The following is a 15,318-nucleotide window of genomic DNA, read 5'->3' as shown; positions in this document are numbered from 1 at the left end:
CAACTATTTTTTTCTTTTTAAGATTTTTTCTTTGATGCAGACCATTTTTAAAATCTCTATTGAATTTGCTACAATAATGTTTCTGTTTTATGCTTTGGTTTTCTGGCTGTGAGGCATGTGGGATCTTAGTTCCCTGACCAGGGATCAAACCAGCCCTCACACTGGAAGGCAAAGGTTTAACCATTGGATCACCAGGGAAGTCCCTCCCTGCAACTAGTTTCTGGTGAGTGAGCTACTGGTTGACAATCTCCACCTCCCTCCCTGCCATCTTCTCCCACCACCTCTCTCTCTCTTAGGTCCCTAGACCTTTAGCTCCCAAGGGTTACCCTCTTGTTCCGCTCTGAATTTCTGGACCAGAGAATACAGGCTATCTGTAAGAGAGTTCCATTTTGTGTTCACTGGACCAAAGAAAGCAGATAAATTATTACCAGAGTCATTATAAGTTAACAGAACATAAAATATTCAAGTCCTTCACTACAGTCTCCTCTGACCTGCGTCTTGTGCTATGGAACTCTGAGTTTGTTCTCAAGAATAGGAGATCACCCAACTTAAACTGCAGTGGTAAGAAAGGGAGGAGGTGCGCCCCCACCCGGATCCCACAAGAAGCCCATTTCCAGAGCACTGGCCCACAATTCGGGTTCCTGCACAAATGTGCCTCACAAATAATAACCTCGCTGCACATCAAGCTGGGAAATGAACGCTGGCAGAGTCCTGCTAAATTCCCTTAAACTGGCCCCTGGCGGGAGCAAAACATCCCCAAATGCATTTGTTGTATATCAAGGTGGTATTTCTAAAGACTGTCCTTAACATGTATTTTTCTAAAAATCTCCTAATAAACATATCTGATAAATCATGATGATGGCCTCCATATTTCTTTGTTTAATTCTCAGTTTCCTTCTAAGACCTTCTTGAAGTTTGGTGGTAACGGATCATTACGTCCATAATGTGCTCAATGTTGGAGTGAATTTTGAACAGTTTTTAGGCTGCATACTGTTTTCTTCCAGATAATTTACTGGATTAAAATTAGCAGTGTGAAAAGCTGTAGAGAAATCTAAATGCCTGCCAAATCAAAGAAATAATCACATTTTTATGAATATTTAATATCATAGTCATGGCAAATAAGGCAAGTAATTAGTACTTACCATAAATTTGCAAAGTATTATTTTATGTAAATGTTACATTCTACTAGTTTGATATGAATTATTCATTGTATAACCAGACACTGACACAAACCAGTAAACATTTAAATCTATGTGCTATTAGTTTACTTACCTTCGATGATTTTGTGCAGAATATACACCTATTGTTTTCCATGAGTCCATGTTTTCCCTCTTGCCCCCGAAAGGGACAAAAGACAATGAGAAGAATGTTGTTTAAAGCTATCTACTAGGTATTCAATAGTAAAGAAACCTAAAATGCAAATATGAAATGTGTGGTCCTCTTATGTGTACAGATGAAGAGCCCCCAGCTCCATCTCTGCCTTCCTACCTAGCATGTGGATTCTTTTCGGTGAAGAGCAGTTATGAATGATGTTATGAGAACAAATATGGAGAAGAATAACTGTATGTTACAAACTCTGCAGTGAGGAATTAATCCTGTCCCACAAAGAGGTCTGGCCTTTGCCCTCAGCCACTGAGACTCCAGGCTCCTGGAAGGTCATGGCTAATAGCAGGGTCTTTGTTTGCCCAGGGGCTTTGGCCACCAGACAGTCTAACAGTGCGATTTATCTTAGGCTACATGGATCAGCTGCTCTCTGGAGGAATTCGAAACTAAAGGTATCAACCATCTCTGGAAGGGCTGAAGACTGAAAAACAGCCATATGGGCAATTTGCGATGGAGCCCCATAAAAACGCTGAATACCGAGGCTCAGGTGAGCTTCCCTAGTGGAAAATACCTTGTGCATGTTATTACACATGGATGTAGGCAGAATGAATGCTGTCCACATCTCCCCACGGAAAGGACCACTGGACACTGAGCATTTGGAACCCTCACGGACTCTGCCTTATTCATCTCTTCCCCAGGCTGATTTTAACCTATATCCTTTCTCTGTTATAAACCAGAACAGTGAGTGACAGATTTCAGTGGGCTCTGAGAGTCCTTCTAGCAAATTACTGAAACTGACAGTGGTTTGGGGAACTCTCCCCCAAACCTGCACTTGGCATCAGAAGTGAGGACAGTGCTGTGTGAACTAAGCCCCTTTAACCTTGCAGTTGGCTAAATCTGGCATAACAGACAAGACAAGGAGAAACCGGATTCTGTACCTGAGAATGGAAAAAGAAGAGTATCTCCTTAGGAGTCAAAGGGTAGGTCTCTAAGCCCTGGTAGCTCAGATGGTAAAGAGTCTGCCTGAAATGCTGAATACCTGGGTTTTATCCCTGGGTGGAAAAGACACCCTGAAGAAGGGCATGGCAACTCACTCCAGTATTCTTGACAGAGAATTCCATGGATAGAGGAGGCTGGCGGGCTACAGTCCATGGGGTCACAAAGAGCTGGACACGACTGAGCAAACAACACTTTCACTTTTCTTTCTAAGCCCATCAGCAGTCTGCTGTGACGGGCTTTTCCTTTCCATCAATTTTCTTCCTGAGAGTCTCACTGACTCTGCCCTGACTTTGGGAGGTCAACTGAGCTCGGATCTGATCCCAGAGATGCAATACCAAAAAGGACCAAGCCATAGGATCCTCCCAAGCAGCAGCTCTTCTAAGAGTCACAATGCTCCCAGAATCTTCCCCAGTCTCTGCATGGATCACGTCCTGCTCTCCTTCAAGTCTGCTCACACATCGCCTTCCCAGTAAGCTTCCCTTAATGATGGTCTTACTGGAAATTAAACCACACCCCTACCCCAGCTTCTCTGTTTTATTTTTCTTCACAGCATATATCTCTAATACATTGTGTGTGTGTGTGTGTGTGTGTGTGTGTGTGTGTTAGTAGCTCAGTCGTATCTGATGCTTTGCAACCCCATGGACTGTAGCTCACCAGTCCATGGGATTGATTCTCCAGGCAAGAATACTGGAGTGGGTTGCCATTCCCTTCTACAGGGGATCTTCCCAGCCCAGGGATCGAACCCAGGTAACCCGAATTGCAGGCAGATTCTTTACCATATGAGCCACCAAGGAAGCCCCTAACACCCTATGTATGTTACTAATTTGTCTTATTTTCTGTCTCTACCCATGAAAATGTCAGCTCTCATTTTGCTGTTGTTGAGTCACTCAGTCGTGTCCGACTCTTTGCGACCCCATGGACTGCGGTACACCCGGCATCCCTGTCCTGCACCTTTCCTTAAGGCAGAGATTTTTGTCTCCTTTTGTTCACTCACATCCCCACACCCCAAACAGTGACTTGGCAGAGTAAATACTCAACAAATATTTGCTGAACAAGTAAAGAATAAAGCATACTCTACAGGAAATTCTTAGGGGAGACAGTGTGTCCATAGGAGATCTGGGGGTGGGGGTGAGGGGCTGTCCTGAATCTGACACACTGCTTTCACTTGGATTACATTTAGCACAACAGTGAAAGGGCATAATTTTCTAGAGATCTTTTTTTATTCACCCTCATCACAGATTCATAAGATGTTGGGGGGAAAAAAGAAATTTAAAATTCTCGGTATCAAAGCAGAAGTGTGGGGAGCCCACCACTACCTGGAGAGTCTATCTTAGTCTCAAGGTGCTCAAAATGATTAAAGGGGCAGTTGGAAAGAAACATGTGTCGGTAAAACCTAGAAAACATCTGAAGTCCTGGGTGAGAGGTGGGGAAAGGCAGAATGGATGGCTCAGTTCTGTCTTAGAGGCAAAGCCACAAGAATCGGCATGCCCACATCTGCTCCGTATTCACGTGGCCCAAAGTCCTCCAGCCATGTGTCCTTTGGAAATACAGAAAAAATCTCTTGATCAGTCACTTGTTTCACTGTGGCTCCTGAAACTCACACAATCATCCAACAGAGTTGTTAAAACCACTGTTTAAGAATCACTGCAAAAGATACAGCCTGAACTAAACACACACCTTCCCTCATCCAGGAGGGCACACAGACTAAGTCAAAGCTAATCCACTCAAGGGACAGTGAAATAAATAGGGGGAGTCATTAAGGTACATCGGGTATTGGTCCACTTGAGTTTTCCAAATGGTCAGTTTCAGACCTGACCTTTCCCTTTATTTAGGAAGCCAACCAAATACAGTTACAGAATGGCCCGTTCTGGGTCTATAAATACCAACCTGAGTAAAGAAGTCCTTGGGTTCCAAGAAAATAGCAAGCAGATCAGTGAGGCAGTAGCAATGATAACGCTATTCATTGAAAAAAATGTACTAAACAGAAGTCTCTTAAAGGTTGATGAAAGTGTCAAAGAAAGTTTACAGAAGAACATTTAGCCCCATTCTTGTAAAACTTGCTCTTCTTTTAGACTTCCCTGGCCGACCAGTAGCTGAAACTCCACACTTCCACTGCACAGGTACATGTCTGATCCCTGGTAGGGGAGCTAAGATTCTACTTGCCATGAGGCATTGCCAAAAAAAAAAAAAAAACAAAAAAACAACCTTTCTTCCTTGACAGGAGGGAGAGAAAAATGAGAAAGTGATGGTCAATGTTCTAGTTATGCAAGATAAATAAGTTCTGAAGATCTGCTATCCAGCGTGGAGCATACAGCTAACACACTTACTTTATACTGAAAATTTGCTAAGAGAGTAGATGGAATGTCAAGCCTTCTCACTACCCCAAAAAATGATAATGATAATCAAGGGAGCTGGAGGAAATTTTGGGAGATGAAATATAAATATCTATGGCATTGATGGAGGCGATAGTTTCACAGGTGTACGGTGATGGTGGTTGAGTCACTAAGTCATGTCCGACTCTTGCGACACCATGGACTGTAGCCTGCCAGGCTTCTCTGTTCATGGGATTCTCCAGGGAAGAATACTGGAGTGAGTTGCCATTTCCTTCTCCAGGGGATCTTCCTGACCCGAGAATCGAACCTAGGTCTCCTGCACTGCAGGCAGATTCTTCACCAACTGAGCTTCAAGGGAAGCCCTCATGAGTCTATGCTTATCCCCAAACTCATCAAGTTGTATACATTTAACATGCACAGCTCTTTACATGTAAAACATACCTCAATAAAGTGGTTTAAAAAAAAAAAAAACCTTGCCAAATTGGTACAATCACTATGGAAGACAGTATGGAGTTTCCTCAAAAAGTTAAAAATTCTGCTTCTGGGTATTTACCTGAAGAAAATGAAAACATTAATTCAAAGAGCTATACGCACCCCCACATTCACTGCAGTATTATAACAATAGCCAAGACATGGAAACAACCTAAATGTCCATCAACAGCTGAATGGATAAAGAAAGTGTGATATAGATCGACAGTGGAATAATACTCAGCCTTTTATACAGTTCATGAGGTTCTCACAGCAAGTATATGGGATGGTTTGCCATTCCCTCCTCCAGTCAACTCTGAATATTCACTGGAATGACTGATGCTGAAGCTGAAGCTCCAGTATTCTGGTCATCTGATGTGAACAAATGACTCATTGAAAAAGTCCCTGATGCTGGGAAAGATTAAGGGCAGAAGAAGCAAAGGGCATCAGAGGATGAGATGGCTGGACAGCATCACTGATGCAATGAACAAGAACTTGGGCAAACTCCAAGATGGTGAGGGATGGGAGGCCTGGAGTGCTGCAGTCCACGGGGTCACAAAGAGTCAGACACAATTGGGCGACTGAAAACAACAACAATAATACTCAGCCATAAAAAAGAATGAAATCTTGCCATTTGTAACAACATGGACAGACCCTGAGGACACTCCGTTAAGTAAGTCAGAAAAATACCATGTGATATCATTTAAATGTGGAATCCAAAAGCAAAAAATAACACACAAAAATGAGCTCACGGATACAAAGAACAGATTGGTTTTTGCCAAAGGTAGGAATGGGGTGTGACTAAAATGGATGAAGGTGGTCAACAGATATAAATTTCCAGTTATAAAATCAGTAAGCCATAAACATGTAATGTATATATAGCGTGGTGACTATAGTTAACAAGACAGTATTGCATATTTGAAAGTTGCTAAGGGAATAGATCCTAAAAGTTCTCATAACACAAAAAAAGAAATGTTACAACTATGTACAGTAACGGATATAAACTAGACTTATTGTGGGAATCACTTCACAATATGTACAAATATTGAATCATTACACTGTACACGTGAAACTAACAGGTCAAATACACCTTAGTTTCTCTTTGCCCTGATACTCCCATGCTCACAGAAGCAGACCATTTCAACTGGCAAGATTATTTAAAATAAGTAAATGAAATGAAATGGCTGAATTAAGTGAAGTCAAAGGACTGAGAAAGTGTATAATGCTCTAGGTTGCCCTGTTTTACAGGAAATTTCAAGCTTCAAATCACTCAATTCAATCGTTTGAAGAAAATCAACTATGAAGTTGGACTTCCTGGATTAAAATCTAAACTCCGTCATCTAAAATCTATTTGACCTTAAGTTACTAAAATTTTATCAAATGAGAATAACATCACCTCACATATGACTGTTGTGAGGGTCTGATGGCCAATTTCCTTTCCACACAGCACTTAAGAACTAGGACAGTATGTATGGTCTATTAAGTACTGTTGGTTTAATTATTGCTTTTGTTGTTAATCTCAACTCTTCCATTTTGAAAACTATTCCACTTGGCTGCTGAAAAACATTGTGCTATTGGAGAAAAGGGTCCGAAATATGAATAATTCTTCTGCCTGCCTCCGGAGGCTTACAATATTGTCTAGTTAGAAGCAAGCAATAGAACTTCTCAACTTAAAGGAGATTTTGTTTCCCCTTTGAGCTCTTCATTCAAATACACATGTAATTACTTAAAGAGGATGCTGAAGACAAACTTTAAATTTTATGTTGTTCAACTTAGGATGCAAAGATATTCACATATCCATATGAACATAATGCTTCGGTTTTTAAACTCAAACTTTGATTTAACGTAACCAGATGTTAAATAAACCATTTTGACTTTAATTTAAGCAGAGGCTGCAAGACAATAAATATCACATTTCAAAGTGAGATGCAAGACCACCAGTTAGAATGTGCATGGGACTTGCTTAAGAACTGGGATTTAATGCTTTGCTGACTACCCATCCTCAGTGAAGAAAAGATTAGGAGTACTGGAAAAAAAAAGAGAGAGAGAGAGAGATTATAAGGGGACTTTTTGGAGAACTTCTGTATGCTGTGAGTGGCAGCCCTCCCCAAGATTAAGGGACTTGGGATACAAGTCAATGCATGCCACTGACTTCAAGTCTAAAGAAAGGATTTCAATGAGACCCCTCTGAGAGCCTGCCATGCATCCTCTAGAGCTGGGGGTACATCTTGGACCGGTGTCTGACTCTGGGATTTTCAAAGAGAGGAAGATGACGGCCAGCTATCATGACATCGAAGTAAAGATGGCTCTCCGGGCTGCCGTACGCAGGAGAAGCGGGTTCAATTGCTGGGTTGGTACGCAGGAGAAGCGGGTTCAATTGCTGGGTTGGGAAGATCCCCCAGAGAAGGAAATGGCAAACCCATTCCAGTATTCTTGCCTGTAAAATCCCATGGACAGAGAAGTCTGGTGGGCTACAGTCCATGGGGTTGCAAAAGAGTTGAACATGACTTGGCCACTTGGCACACATGTAGAGTCCTAAGGGCAGAAGGGGTAAAAAAGCATTGTGGGAGATGAATGAAGGCATTTTCAGAGCCCCCCATCATGAGCCCCATGTGCTCAATGTGACATTAAGTTATTAGGCAGTATCCCCCCAAGCTCGCCAAGCTGGTTCTGACATATGCTTTCCATATTTCATAAGGCAGTGTGACACCTGGGGTGGTACCACATGAAGGGGGCTGAGAACACAGGGACTGTTGGGAGCCCCCAGTTCCACATATACCAGCCTCAGCCCCTTGCCACTCCCAGGCTATACGTGGGGAGGGAGAGGAGGCCATAGTGGTGTCTCAATGCCCACAGCTCCTAGCAAGCCCCCTTTCCAGTCTACTCCCAAATGTGTAGCCAAGAGATGAGCAGGGAGGTCTTCCCCGGTGGTTCAGTAAGAATCTGCCTGCCAAGGCAGGGAATGATCCTGGTCCAGGGTTCGATCCCTGGTTCAGGAAGATTCCACGTGCCATGAAGCAACTAAGCCCATGTGTCACAACTACTGAAGCCTGAGCACCTAGAGCTATGCTCTGCAACAAGAGAAGCCATCACAATGAGAAGCCCGTGCACTGCAATGAAGAGTAGCCCCTGCTCGACACAACTAGAGAAAGTGTGCTTGCAACAAAGAAGAGCAAGCATAGCTGATTTTTTTTTTAATTAATTTTTTAAAAACAGCTGAGCAGGGAAAGTGATGATAGGAATGACTACTGCCCGTTTCAAGTTGAGTGGCCTAACAATATCGAAAAATGCCCCCAAGCAATTCCATCCAACAATTTCCCTTCCCGTCACCCATATTATTTTTACAGGAAACAAAGGGCTCCTTTCTCAGAGATTCCCCGATAGCTGTGATAGCCAGAGAAGCAGTCATTTCAGGCACTACCCAAGGTCTCCCCACACCCAGCCAAGTCCAGCTCAGGCTATTTCTAGCAATGAGAGAGGAAGACTGTCGAATTTAGAAATGACTCGGAAAAGTGTTACTTCTAAACCTAGAATAAAACTCGACACACTTGGAATTTGTATTTTGTTTGGCTTTGGACAAGAAGATGAGTTTGAAGGTGCTGCAGACGTTGTGATCTTGTTTCCCTGGGGAGTCTCAGAGGCTGGGTAGGCAAACTTTTATGTCACACTGGTAGTGCATGGAGGCCATAAGGTTTTGAAGCACATGGACCAGAAAGGCTGCTTTTCTCAGCTCTGACTCTGTTTGTGATAACCATTTCCTGCTCCCCTATGTAAGCTGAGACACTGGTAGGTGAGTTGGTTCACTGCCCTGGGAACAATTACCCTTCGTAGCCGGGAAATCTTCCTTACGATGCTGAAACAAAAAGTTCCATTTTTTGACTGTGTCGGTTTCACAACAGGAATGGTTCCCATTCTTTTATCTGCCCTAAAATGACACAGGCAGACATGCAGACACTCATACACGCCGAAAACGTCCTCACACGGGAGAAGGCATCTGACAAAACAGGATGAGCCGGAGAGAGCCGGGGAGCAGAGCCATGTGCTCTGTGGGGCTCTTCTTGGCTGGAAGGGTTTGGTCTGTGCTCGCAGGCCACATGCCGTAAATGAGGAAGTCTGCTGCGGAGTTGACAGGTAAGATACAGTAAGTGCCGATCAAAAGTCAACTCACAAAACCATGCTTTTGACAACACACTGTGAAGCTCAGTGGGAAACATACAAGTTGCCAGTTGGCCCGGCAACAAGGAGCAGCACATCCAGGAAGCTCAGCTCCCTCTCTCCCGCAGCAAGGGGACAGCCCCTTTTGATTTCAGGTTGGCAGGGCGAAAGGATGAGAGAGGCAGACAATGATTGCTTATGATCAAAAGATTGTGAGGAAGAAAATAAAACAGAGGAAGTCACTCATTGCGTCGTTCCTTCTGGAACCCCATCAGTACACAGTGGACGTAAGAGACAGGATCTGGGACCAGAGAATATGATGAGAGCAGGAGACAGGAGTCTACCCACACAGACAGAAAGATGGGACACGTGGAAATGTTTGTCTTTCATTTATTTTGAGCAAACATTGCCTTCCACGTAGCAGACTCATCCTGATCAGCAATTTCCACCTGGTGTTCTTCAAACCAGATGGAAGTGTAAATTATTTAAATACATGATCTTCCATTAGCTGTTGAGCTTAAGTGCCTCAAAAAAAATTTTTTTTAATGCTTTCCAGGATTCTAGAGAGCTTTTGCACTAAGATAGATAAACATATTTTCAAGACACAACTCCAGTGACAGCAATTTTTCGATTTTTAAAGTACAGTCAGCATTAGCATCTATAAGTAATTATAACTTCTGCAAAAGGCTGTTTACACTAAAAAAGTAAAATCGGAGCTAATGAGCTAATTAAGGTTTGTTTTCCCCCTCCACATGACACTACTTCATAAAACCCAAACAGGTTCATCATGACACACAGAGGAACGACCATGCCCCATCTTCAATTGTTTCTCCCATTCAAGGTTCAGATATGCTTTTTATAAATTTGATTTTAAGTAAAAATTTGAAGATAGGTTTTGAGTTTAATCAGTTTCCTGAGGGGAAATGTTAGCATTCATGATAATACAATGACCACTGTGTTCATATATGTAGGCAGTGTGTGATGGGAAAAATTCATAAGAGTGAGGATGTTCTTGTTAACTTCCTAAACTGTGATCGCTCACTTGATTATGGAATTATGAAGGGAATATATTACAGTTAAGTATTCAAAATTCTTAAAATTTCAGAAAGTGAAAAGAATGTAGAGGTCGCTTGACCTTGTTAAAAAACAGACTCTGTGTCTGAAATCCCTCCTCTTTTATTCACTCTGTCAATCTCAGTCTTTATCCCACAACTTCTTTTATGTGGTTTTTATCCTACTTGACTTTTCCACTTTCTCTTTGCTCCTCCCCCTTGAGGTGAAAACCACCCCCTTGGAGCTCCTGCCATCTCCTTTCCCATCAGTCATCATCCTCCTCTAGCACAGTACCAGATCATCTCAGTGGACAGGGGCCTTGGAGGGTTCCCACTCCATCACTCCATCTGAAGTTTCTGTTTTGCACAAAATAGACTTACAGGACCTAGGCCTTCAGAATCTCTGCCTTTTCATCAAGTTAATTCCTGCTACTAAGGAGATTAATTCTTAAACACCCACTCTTTACATTGTTGAGGTTTGAAAGGCTTCTAAGTAACACACTCCTTTGCCCCAGTCAAGTTCAGAACTGACAAGCAGAGCCAGGAAGATGATAAACTATCGCCTTTGTTCCTGATGGCTTCCCCCAGTGGCTCAGGTGGTAAGGAATCCGCCTGCAATGTGGGAGACTTGGATTCGATCCCTGGGTCAGGAAGATCCCTAGGAGAAGGAAATGGCAACCCACTCCAGTATTCTTGCCTGTGAAATCCCATGGACAGAGGCTACAGTCCGTGGAGTCGCAAAGAGTCGGACACAACTGAGTGACTAACACTTTCACACTTTTGTTCCTGATAAAGCTGTTGGAGAATCTGTCTCAAGACAGGAGGGCTAAATGAGCTTGTTAATGATGCACAATGGCTTCCCAGGTGGCACTAGTGGTAAAGAACCCACCAGCCAATCCAGGAGACATAAGTGGCTCAGGGTTTGATTCCTGGGTTGGGAAGATCCCCTGGAGGAGGAAATGGCAACCCACAGCAGTATTCTTGCCTGGAGAATCCCATGGATAGAGGAGCCTGGCAGGCTACAGTCCATGGGGTCGCACAGAGTCGGATGCAACTTAGCATGCACGCATGCACAACAGAATTAAAATTATTTGCTGTGTCAAAGGAAATACAGAGTTCTATAACCAAGTCCTCCTTCCCCCAGACCCAGACACTGGGTGGACCAGTCCTGTGTAAGTTACTACAGATCCAAGAACAGGCAAGTACATGCATTCTCTGCGTCAGAAAACTGGGACTCAGGTTGAAAAATGAGCAAGCTCTACTCCTTCTTCTCAAACTCACCTAGTAGATGGCTCACTCCTCCTCCCTCCACTAAGAGTGACTATAGGATTCAGAGAGAGGTGAAGAGCGTAGGATGTCATGTCACAGACAACAAGAGGAGTGAGGACAAACATTTCCCCTGAACATGGACTTTTATGAGGACAATTTAATATTTTAAACTTGTCATTTCTCTCTGTACATATAAATACCCTCTCTAGAATTGGCCTAAAGGAAGCTATCCTGATTGCCATTAGTTATCAAGTCTCCAAACAATCTCCATTAACCAGCACAAATTTATCATGCAAGGCATCACGCCAACCTTTTTGAGGGCTACAAAGCATAAGACACTGTTACACCCTCAGGATGTTTACAAATCTAGCTGGGGACATTAGACTTGAACAAGTAAAATTAAACAAGGATTTTAATAGCAATTCAAGATAATACTATGAAAGACAGGGACTTCCCTAGTGCTCCAGTGGTTAAGAATCTGCCTTCCAAGCAGGGGAGGCAGGTTCGATCCATGGTCAGGGAACTAAGATCCCACATGCTGTGAAGCAACTAAGCACAAACACCACAACTACAGAGCACACAACTCTGAAGCCCAAGAAGCCACAACTAGAGAGAAGCCGAGTGCCACAACTAAAGAGCTCATGTGTCACAACTAAGACCCAACGTAGCCAAATATTTTTTCAAAAAAGAAAGACGTCATAGGTCAACACACAATTAATTTCCACCTTAATTGAAAGTAAAATAAGGATCCAGAAGAGGAAGAAATCTGGACAAGTCAGAGTGGTGGGAGGTATAACCTGGATCTTCAGAAATGGATGAGGATTTGAAAAAAGAAGAGAGAAAAGAGAATAATACAAAAGTTTCGGGGGGAGCCAGAGGAAAAATCATAGCCCACAGTGCAAAGTGTTTCATAAGGGAAAGCCTGGAAGGTAATATAGGAAATGGACACCAGAAAGCCAGAGTTCTAATCTGCTGGGCAAGGTAAGCCACCTCCCTGAGTCTCAGTGACCCCGACCAGAAGATGGGGACTTCATGGGAATTCACTAGTGGTCCAGTGGTTAGGGCTTGGGGCTTTCACTGATGTGGTCCAGGTTCAATCCCTGGTCAGGGAACTAAGATCCCACAAGCTACATGGCATGGCCAAAAAAAAAAGATTGGCTTTAAAAATAAATAAAATTTTTAAATGGATATTTCAGTTACCATCTCAATTATTTCATGAGGATTAAGTAAGGTAATATATATAAAGCAACAAGAACATAGTAAACAACCAATAAATGTTTATTTTTGTTTTTATTATCATCACTACATTTATTACCAGCTAAACTGCCAGTAATTTCAGCAGCAATTGCAGATAAAATGTATTTAATATAGAATTGATTAGGCCTCTCCTGCTGTAGTAATCTGTTCAACTTCCCCTAAATATCACTCTTTAAAAAAGTCTTTATTATAAAAAATTTCAAATATTTATTTAAAAAATAGCATAATAAGCTCAGTATGTACCCACCACCTAGATGCAATAATTATCAACTCAAGGTCAATTTCACAGTTTCACCTAAACTCTACCCAGACTGTTTTAAAGCTAATCTCAAACCTCATGTCATTCCACTCTTCCAATTTTTCAGTACGCATTCTTTTTACAAAACATAACCACAATATCATTATCACATCTAAAATATGATTAGATATCCAACCAGTGCTCAAATTGCCCCAAATTCCTCATTTATAAACACTTTTAGTTCATTTGAGAAAGATTCCAAATACAATGTATACATTGCAATCACTTGAAATGTATCTTAAGACTTTTTAATCCAGAGGTCCCATCCCTATTTCTCTCCCTTTGGGGGGAAAGTGGGGGGTGTTCCTTGAAACTTACATGTTGAAGAAGCCACACAATTTGTCCTATGGAGAGTCCCACTGCTCGAATTTTACTCTTACATCCCTGTGATGTTCGGGGGGAGCCAGAGGAAAAATCATAGCCCACAGTGCAAAGTGTTTCATAAGGGAAAGCCTGGAAGGTAATATAGGAAATGGACACCAGAAAGCCAGAGTTCTAATCTGCTGGGCAAGGTAAGCCACCTCCCTGAGTCTCAGTGACCCAGACCAGAAGATGGGGACTTCATGGGAATTCACTAGTGGTCCGGTGGTTAGGGCTTTGGGCTTTCACTGATGTGGTTTCTGTCCCCGTGTTTCTCTGTCCCCTGTATTCCCTCTAAGTTGAAAGGGCGTAATGCTTCCTCGGATTTTGGTTCCATTTTTGGCAGTAAGTCTCCATAGCATGGGTTTCCCTGGTGGCTCAGTGGTAAAGAATCTACCTGCCAATGCAGGAGATGCAAGTTCAATCCCTGGGTTGGGAATATCCCCTGGAGGAGGGCATGGCAACCCACTTCAGTATTCTTGCATGGAAATTCCATGGACAAAGGAACCTGGTGGGCTACAGTCCATGGGGTTACAAGAGTCAGACACAAATGAGTGACTAAACAACTCCACAGGTGAAGCATATTCTTATATCAAAGGACACTAGTGTCCTGAAGTTTTTCTTTTCTGTTATTAGTCATTTGTGATCATTACCAAGTTCCATTATTTCATTCATTCCAAAATGATAACTTTCTAATGTTATCTATGCTTCTTTCCTTTTTCTTTTATTGGCTTGAATATTTCAGTAAACTTCTTCCCCTCATCAATTATTTTATTACTCTGAGGTCTGATTTGTGTAAGAGCGGCAGGATAAATGCTTGATTTTCAAAATAATGAGTTGGTTCCCTGGCACTCTCCATAGGTGTTCATTGAGGGTATTTTTGCTTTTGATTCATTATTAAATCATAGTTGAAATGTTTCAGTTCATAACAGTTATTACTGCTACTGATAACTAAATGGTCCCAATGTTTGCACTGGGGGCTTCTTCCAGCTGACCCTTGAGTCCTTTGGAAATCCCCCTGGTAATTTTTGGTATCTGTGTTCTGTACTGTGATGAGATGTTACAGGTTCATCGTGAACAATTCCTGCCAGAGAGTTGCCATTTTTTCTGAGGAATCCTGGTTTCTTTGGGAAGGAAATGGTACTGACAGATCAGGATCTTAGCATTAAGTTTGCTGATTACTACTGGGGTGGTCTTTATTTCCAAGTCTTTTAAGTGAACAGAGCTAGAAACATGTTAGTAGCATTTTGTGGTTGTTTCAAGTAAGATATATCATGAATTTGAATTTATATTTCTGATTTAACTTTAGGACTACAAGGTTTATAACTTGTTTATAACTTAGCCTCCTGTTAAACATCTTTTGTACTTTCTCCTATCCCCAAATCTCATTTCTCAATAATATAAACAGAACTACTCTCTTTATCTACACAATACACACTCAACAGTCTTAAAATAAAAATGCCAACACTACCACCTACCACATGATCACTGAAAACAGTTCGAGAATTTTTTTTCAATTCTATTTTCTTTAGGACATATTCCACTAGGGAAACAAGGTCAACGTGTGTTTTAAAGTCACTTGAAATAATTTCTTTCTATACAGTTGAGCCACATATTCAGTGTTCTGGTGATTCATGTATTTCATTATGCTTTTAATTTCTAGAACTTTTCATTTAACTTTTGTTCTATAATTATGTGAATATTTACATGATTCCAAAATAAAAATCTATAAAATACTGTCTATTCAGAGAAACACTGTTTCTACTCTTGTCCCCTATACTATTGAGTTGGCCAGGAAGTTCAT

At 42.0% G+C, this 15,318-nt stretch overlaps 2 long non-coding RNA genes across 2 annotated transcripts in view; both read right to left on the bottom strand.

Moving 5' to 3' along the window:
- Positions 1-15,318, bottom strand: part of LOC145510993 (uncharacterized) — a 217,359-nt gene that overhangs the window by 112,448 nt on the left and 89,593 nt on the right. The gene's annotated exons all lie outside the window — the stretch shown is intronic.
- LOC145510996 (uncharacterized) lies at positions 2,576-9,632 on the bottom strand. The gene is made up of 2 exons (XR_014057361.1): positions 4,908-9,632; positions 2,576-3,009 (listed from the first exon to the last, which is right to left on the bottom strand). It is a non-coding gene; the product is annotated as an uncharacterized LOC145510996 (long non-coding RNA).

Source organism: Giraffa tippelskirchi, chromosome 6 (assembly GCF_054371585.1).
Source record: "Giraffa tippelskirchi isolate mGirTip1 chromosome 6, T2T-mGirTip1v1.2.pri, whole genome shotgun sequence".
Taxonomy (NCBI): Eukaryota; Metazoa; Chordata; class Mammalia; order Artiodactyla; family Giraffidae; genus Giraffa; species Giraffa tippelskirchi.
This window is presented reverse-complemented; position numbering and strand designations above follow the sequence as displayed.